Source organism: Ochotona curzoniae, unplaced genomic scaffold, assembly GCF_017591425.1.
Source record: "Ochotona curzoniae isolate NIBS_2020 unplaced genomic scaffold, NIBS_Ocur_1.0 contig_605, whole genome shotgun sequence".
Classification (NCBI taxonomy): Eukaryota; Metazoa; Chordata; class Mammalia; order Lagomorpha; family Ochotonidae; genus Ochotona; species Ochotona curzoniae.
This window is the reverse complement of record NW_024466491.1, coordinates 391,138-398,749: the sequence shown is the minus strand read 5'-3', so window position 1 is coordinate 398,749 and position 7,612 is coordinate 391,138.

Here is a 7,612-nt window from a genome sequence, read left to right as displayed (position 1 = left end):
AAGGGGCTTCTTTGTATCTCATCAGTCCCCTCCGTTACACCTTTGATCGCGCTGGGACCGTCCGCATTCCCTCATCCTCCTGGACTGACAGCTCTGTGGGGTTGGGGGTTCGGGGTGGGGTGCCAGGCGTAGGGGTTTGGGGTGGGGTGCCAGGCCTGGGGGTTCGGGGTGGGGTGCCAGGCGTAGGGGTTTGAGATGGGGTGCCAGGCCTAGGGGTTCAGGGTGGAGTGCCAGGCCTAGGGGTTCAGGGTGGAGTGCCAGGCCTGGGGGTTCGGGGTGGGGTGCCAGGCATAGGGGTTTGAGATGGGGTGCCAGGCCTAGGGGTTCGGGGTGTGGTGCCAGGCCTGGGGGTTCCGGTGGGGTGCCAGGCCTAGGGGTTTGGAGTTTGGGGTGCCAGGCGTAGGGGTTCAGGGAGGGGTGCCAGGCCTGGGGGTCGGGGTGGGTGCCAGGCCTAGGGGTTTGGAGTTTGGGGTGCCAGGCCTAGGGGTTCGGAGTTTGGGGTGCCAGGCCTAGGGGTTTGGGGTAGGGTGCCAGGCCTAGGTCAGCTGTCCTCAGCCCCATCTGGGTGCCCAGCATTTCAGAGCAGCCCGTGCCCAGTGATGGAAGAATGAGTGAGTGGGCCCGTGGCTCTTCACGGGCGGTGGAGGGGATCCTACAAGGGCAGCCCCCGACTGTGTGGGGTCGAGTCCCAGGAATCAGGGGTGCCGGGTGACCCCGTCAGCTCTGAAGGACAGTCAGACCTGGGGACCTGGAGGGCTGGAGACACGACGGGGCGTGCCAGGGCCCTGGCAAGGTCAGAGCTAAGCCCTGGCTGGCACCTGCTGCGGGTCCCTCTGCCTCTCCTCCCTCTCCCTTCCTATTTCTGTTACACCGATTACAATTCTGTAACTGTTAAGTCTCCGAACGCCAATTTCCCAAAAACTTGGCTGGTAAAAATACATATCAGTTATCATGCATGGGCCACTTACCCCATTTTTTTTAAGAAAAAAAAAAAAACACTTTCTCGTTTTCTGCTAAAGCCAGCTTGTATGATTCTGTGCAGCTTGCTGACTCCAGAGCGGAGCGGGGGGGGGGAAGGAGGGAGAGGGGGAGATCAGCAAGTACTCCCCGGGACGGGAGGGGGGGGGGTGGTGCTGAGGAAGCTACGGGGAGGAGTTAATTTAGGGCTTGCCAGGATACCCTTAGGAAGGTCACGCCCACCTAGTTTGTGGGGGTCTTTGCAGCTGGTGCCAGGTGGATCAAAATCAAATTCACTTGACCCTCTCTGTCTCTCGCTACGGAGTTCACACACAAGATGGTTTTATTCTGGGGAACTCTTTGATTCCATTTTTGTAAGCACCCGAGGGGGAGACATCCAACAAATGTGTGGTGGAAGACATGTTCGCTCCCAAACTGCTTGGACCGTAGGCTTCCTGGACCGCTGTTCTATGTGGCGTGTTGAAACCGTATCTGAAGTTCATGAGTTTTCATGTTGGATTGATTGGTAGGAATCGTTTTTAGCAGGAATGCTTTTCTTGATGCCGTGTCTTGAAGGAAGCTGTGGGTGCATAAACATGGCCTTTTGAAACCTCGCTGTTTTTAAAATATGTATTTATTTGTTGAACGGTTGAGAGAGACGAGTGAGAGGTTGGACCAACGTCCAGGATGGTGGGAGTCGAAGCTTGGGTTGAATGAAATAGAGGAGGAACCGAGAGAGGGTGTGGCTTGGACGGCTGGGACCAGAAAAGGGCGGGGCTATAGAGAGAGAGAGAGAAAGAGAGAGAGAGAGAGAGAGCGCAAGCACGCATGTATCTTCCATCCACTGGTTCACTTCCCAAATGAGTGCAATAGCCAGGGTTGAGTCAGACTGAAGCTGGGAGCCAGAAGCTCCATCCGGGTCTTCCATTTGGTGCAGGGGCCCGAGTACTTGGGTCTACCCTGTTGCCTTTCCCAGAAGCATTAGCAGGGAACTGGAAGGAAAGTGGAGCAGCTGGGACACAAACTGGCACCCGCATGGAATACGGATGTCACACGTGGCGTTTGCCCATCCTGGTGCCATACCAGTTCCCCTCCCCTGCTGTCCTCCCAAGACCCCCTTTTTTATATGGGAGTGCACGTGCCCCCAGAAGTGTCTGAGCCATGCGGCCCAATGCCCACCCCTCGACTTGACTTCTCCCTGACTCCGCATTTACCGGAGGGCTGTACCTCTCTGATGGAATCCTAGGGTTCCTGCCATATTGGGGGCTGGGAGTTTCTGCTTGCTTGTTGTCTGTGGTGGGTGGGACACAAGCACTTGGAGGTCCACCTGCCCCTGCCATGGAGCCCTGTCGCTCCTGGGCATCTGAGGAACTAGCCTCAGGTGACCCAGATAACAGACACCCAGCCACATCCTGGCCTCAGCTACCAGCCAATCAACTCCCACGCAGCACGACCAGCTGTTCCACTTTTACTATTATTATGATTATTTTATTATTATTGCTGAGTAAGAGACCAACCCAGAACTGCATGGCATAAAACAGGGAGCGTTTGTAATCCGATTCCCAGGCTGCGGGTGGAGCCAAGGTGTGGTCGGGGCGTGGCCAGGCTCCAGGACTTTGCAAGGCTTAAATAGGGCCATCGCGGCTCCTGCCTCTCTCTCGCGATGTCTCAAGGGTTTGGAAGCAAATCATCCAGCTAGCAGGTGTTGTCCGTAAGCAGAAGCGGCTGAGATTCTTCCAGACGTTTGGTAATTGCTTAGGGTTTTTTTTTTTTTTTTTAACTTGTAAGGGAGAGAGGAGGAGAAAGAATATCTTCGGCTTCCAATCTCAGCTCCTTGCTCGTGAGGCAGGCTTTAGGCAGACCAGGACGAAGATACAGGCTTCCTGCTTGTGGCCCAAACCCAGATGCCTTGGCGGTTGCAGGCATCTGGGGGAGGGCGGGGGTGAACAGGCGTAGAGACCAACTAATCTGGGATGCAGTCCCTGCTCAGGGCTCAGACCAGACAGGCCAGGTTTATCTTGGGGTGGACCAGAGCAGGTGGAGAACGGCCAGCGGCCAGCGAGGACGGCGGAGAAGCCAGAAGTGGAGCCTCAGGGGGTCCTGCGAGGTGGGGCGCAGGCTCACGAGAGAGGGAACGGGTACGTTCGTCTGGATCCCAGCGGGATTGGATCAGAGGAGACACATCGCCCCCGTCCAGGTCCCCCCAGCCCTGGCCCAGGGGAGCTTCTCCCTGGGCTGTGCAGGGAAGGGTGCGGGCGGCAGTGACCACAGCTGTTTCCTGGACGTTGGGTGCCCCCTGCAGGACCGAGGGAAGCGCCTAAGGCCCCCGGAGCGCACCAGCTGTGCCCTGGAGGGAAGGCTCAGCTGTTCCACCTTGGGGACATCAGAGGGCGCAGCAGCCCGTGCTCCAACCTGGGGCTCTTAACCAGGGCTCAATGTGTGTGTGTGTGTCCCAGCCAGCATCCCAGGGACTGTGAGAGACCAGGGCTCAGTGTGTGTGTGTGTGTGTGTCCCCTAGGGACTGTGAGTGACCAAGCCTCAGTGTATGTGTGTATGGGAGCCCCAGCCAGTACCACCGTAACCCAGGCTCAGTGTGGGAGCCCCAGTCTGCACCCCGGGGACCGCACGCGGCCCAGGCTCAGTGTGGGAGCCCCAGCCAGCACCACCGTAACCCAGGCTCAGTGTGGGAGCCCCAGCCAGCACCCCAGGGACTGCATGTGACACTCAGAACATGGAGAGGGTTGGGGGGCCGAGACGGGGCAGCTAGGCAGGCTCATGCAGTTGAGCTGGTTTGAGATTCCAGTTTCCTGCTCCCTCCTGGCCCAGGCCTGGCATCCGTGGGCCTTGGCAGAAGGCTTCTGGGTTGGGGTGTAAGGAGGGCACAGGCCCAGGGGTATGTTAACATTCTGTAAAGCTTGCTGTTTCGTGTGCGCACAATTTGGAACAAAACCACACCCCCCGCCACCAAAACACAAAACAACAAACAACACATCATAAAGCAAGCAAGAAAAAACTCTGATGCTGAATTACCATCAGCTTTTGATGAATTGCTAGGGTCCTGAGAAATGTGGATTCTGACACATCTCACCTCCTGCTCCGTCTCCCTCCACCCCTGACCCCACTGATTTTTCTAGAAAGGCAGATTTTTGTTCACCATTTCGCTGACATTTCCTTTCTATTTTCTTTCTTTTTCTTTTTCTTTTTTTTTTTTTTTTTTGTCCTCCCTGGATGCTGAAACTGTCTTTGCTGTGGTCGGGGGAAGCGTCTCATGCCAGCCGTCTCGCCAGCTGTTGGCTGGCCGCTTTCTCTCCCTTCCTGGCCTGGCTGGAGGTTCCTGGGGTTCCGGGTCACTACCCTGGAAGCAGCTATTTTCTTTCTTTTCTTTTCTTTTTTTTTTTTTTTAAGATTTATTTATTTACTGGAAAGTCAGATATACAGAGAGGAGGAGAGACAGAGAGCAAGATCTTCCGTCCGATGATTCACTCCCCAAGTGAGCGCAACGGCCGATGCTATGCTGATCCGAAGCCAGGAGCCAGGATCTCCCACGCGGGTGCAGGGTCCCAAGGCTTTGGGCCGTCCTCCACTGCTTTCCCAGGCCACAAGCAGGGAGCTGGAAGGGAAGCGGGGCTGTCGGGATTAGAACCGGTGCCCGTATGGGACCTTGGCGCATTTAAGGCAAGGATTGTAGCCACTAGGCCACGCCTCCGGGTCGGGCTCACAGTTTTGAACACAGCAGGGTCAAGATTTCTTGGTCTGCCGCCTGGTGGTGGAGTGAACCAGGCGGGGTGAACTCAGTGGGTACACTGGGAATCCCACACTCACCCCGACTCAACACTCTGCCTTTCCAATTCGTGACTTTAAAAAAAAAAAAGATTTATTTATTGATTTACTTTATTGGAAAGTTAGATTTACAAGAGAAGCAGAGACAAACAGACAGGTCTTCCTTCCTCTGGGTCACTCCCCAAGTGGCCACGGTGGCTGGAGCTGAGCTCATCCGAAGCCAGGAGCCAGGAGCTTCTTCCAGCTGGCCCACGCAGGTGCAGGGTCCCGAGGCTTTGGATTGTCCTCTATTGCTTTCCCGGACCACATGTACGGAGCTGGAAGGCAAGTGGAGCAGCCGAGATACAAACCCGCACCCATATGGGATTCCCCACACACGTAAGAGGAGGACTTTAACCACTAGGCTACCGTTCAGGGCCCCAATCCGTGAATATTTAAGCCAAGGTCACACGGCAGAACACGGGCCGCCCTGGGTGACTGATGGCGGCTGTTGCCTCTGCGAGTGCTTGCATGTTGTTTAGGATGCGTCTGCATCCGGGTCTCCGCCTGATGTCAACAGCCGCCCGGGGCCAGGAGTTGAGAGGCCCATCTGGAGCCCTCCCCAGCAGGAAATCAGGAGTTTCAACTCTGGTCCCGTTAGCATTTCCATGTGGACTTCCAGAAAATCCGGGTTCCTTCCTGTTTTCCGGGAACCACAGGTGACAGGGCTGGGACATTCTGTGTTGTGCTAACACCCCCCCCCCTCAGCCCGCAAGCCGAGGGTGGCGCTTCCTCCCTGATGATAAACTACTGACTTCTCTTTCTTCGTACACAGGGTCTTGTGATCCGACCCGAGCCCGGTGCCTGCCCGTTCCAATCCTGAGTCTTCCAGTCCCACCCAATAACTTTCGTTTCCTGCGAAAAGTTTGTTTTCACTTCCTGATCTTTGCGTTCCCTATCATCCCATCTCTTCTCTGCTCGTACACTTAGTCCGTCAGCCTCCTCCTCCAGGAAGTTGTCCAGGATTTCTTGCAGGGTCTGTCTGCCCCCACCCCCTTTGGCCTGGGAATAACCCTGGTATGGTGAGATTTGTGCTGGAATCCCAATATCCAACACAGCGAGTGTCCGGGGCCAACTCGTTGGTGGACACACAAGGGCCACTGAGAGAAGCGTGGTTCATTCCGTGGCTCATCTCCTGCGTCACACACAGATGCAGCCAGTGGTTCCGGTACTGCTGTCTTTAATCTCATCTCCCTTGGCCTTGGGCACCTGCCACTCATACGGGCAACCCGGATGAAGATCCCAGCCCCCCGGCCAGTTCCAACCTGTCCCAGGCGTTTGTGGAGTAAGCCAGAAATCTCTCTCTCTCTCCCTCTTCTCTCTCTCTCTCATTCTGTCACTCTTGCATGCAGATAAATAATCTTAAAAAATAAAAAGCCAATAAAAGGAGAAGACCAAGGCCTCTTTGATTATGTACAAGCTTTCTGAAGATGTATTTATTTTCACTAGAAAGGCAAATCAACAGAGAAGAGGAGAGAAAAAGAAAGGTCTTCCATCTGCTGGTTCACTCCCCATGTGGTGACAATGGCCGGAGCTGAGCTGATCGGAAGCCAGGAGCCAGGAGCCTCTTCCGGGTCTCCCACACGGGTGCAGGGTCCCAAGGCTTTGGGCCGTCCTCCACTGCTTTCCCAGGCCACAGGCAGGGAGCTGGATGGGAAGTGGAGCAGGCAGGACTCGAACTGGCGTCCCTATGGGATCCCGGCACTTGATGGGGGAAGATGTGGCCACTGAGCCATCATGCCAGGCCGCAGGGATTATTTTGAAGAATCTCTCCATGTGTCTCTTCGACTCTTCCCAACTTTCAAATTGTGTAACCTTTGGCCAGTGAGCAGAAAGCTCAGGTGACAGAGCGAATGAAAGTCAGTTTACAAGCTGTTAGCAAAGTGCCCGGCTGTGGCACTCCCAGGAGTTCTAGCAGCTCGGACCTGAATGCCGCTCTCACCATAACCGAGGGCATCAACAGTCCCAGGTAGCCAGACCTGGAGGTCGGGAAGGCTGGCATTGCCGGGAAGATGGGGATGCCTTCTTCCACCAGCCCTTTCCACTGGTCTGGTCTGGACGGGGACGCAGTGAGGAGGTGCAGGGAGGCACGGTGCTGGCTTGGCCATCAGTGGATCCCACAGAGCCTCTCTGGCCTGATTGCACCTTGGGGGAGGCGTCTGCTTGCCCTGCCTCTAGTCCTGCAACATGCACAGGGCCCTGTAGCTGAGCATCTGCCCCTGCCCAGCCTCTCCCACTCCCCTGCCTCTCCCCCTTCCAGCCTCTTCCCCCTCTCCCCTCCCCCCAGCCTATCCCCCAGCCCCTCCCCCTTTCAACCTATCCCCCAGGCCTCTCCTCAGCTTCTCTCCCTCCCCATCTCCACCTCCCTCAGCCTCTCCCCACCTCTCCCTCCTCCCCCCAAATCTCTCCCCCAGCCTCTCCTCACCTCTCCCTCCCCCCAGCCTCTCCCTCCTCCCCCCAGCCTCTCCCCACCTCTCCCTCCTCCCCCCAGTCTCTCCTCTCCTCCTCCCTCTGCCCCAGCCTCTCCCCCCTCCCCCAGTCTCTCCCCCTCCCTCTTCCCCACCTCTCCCTCCTCCCCCCCAGTCTCTTCCCCTCCCTCTCCCCCACCCTCTCCCCAGCCTCTCCCCCTCCTCCTCCCTCTCCCCCAGCCTCTCCCCAGCCTCTCCCTCCTCCCCCCACCCTCTCCCCCTCCCTCTCCCCCACCCATTCCCGCAGCCTCCTCCCACCCTTGGGTCTTTCTCGCAGCTGCCTGTTCCTCTTCCTGAGTAACAATAAATTCAAGAGCCAGCAGCAGGGCCAGACACTCCTTACGGGGCAGTGAGGTCTGCTGGCGGAC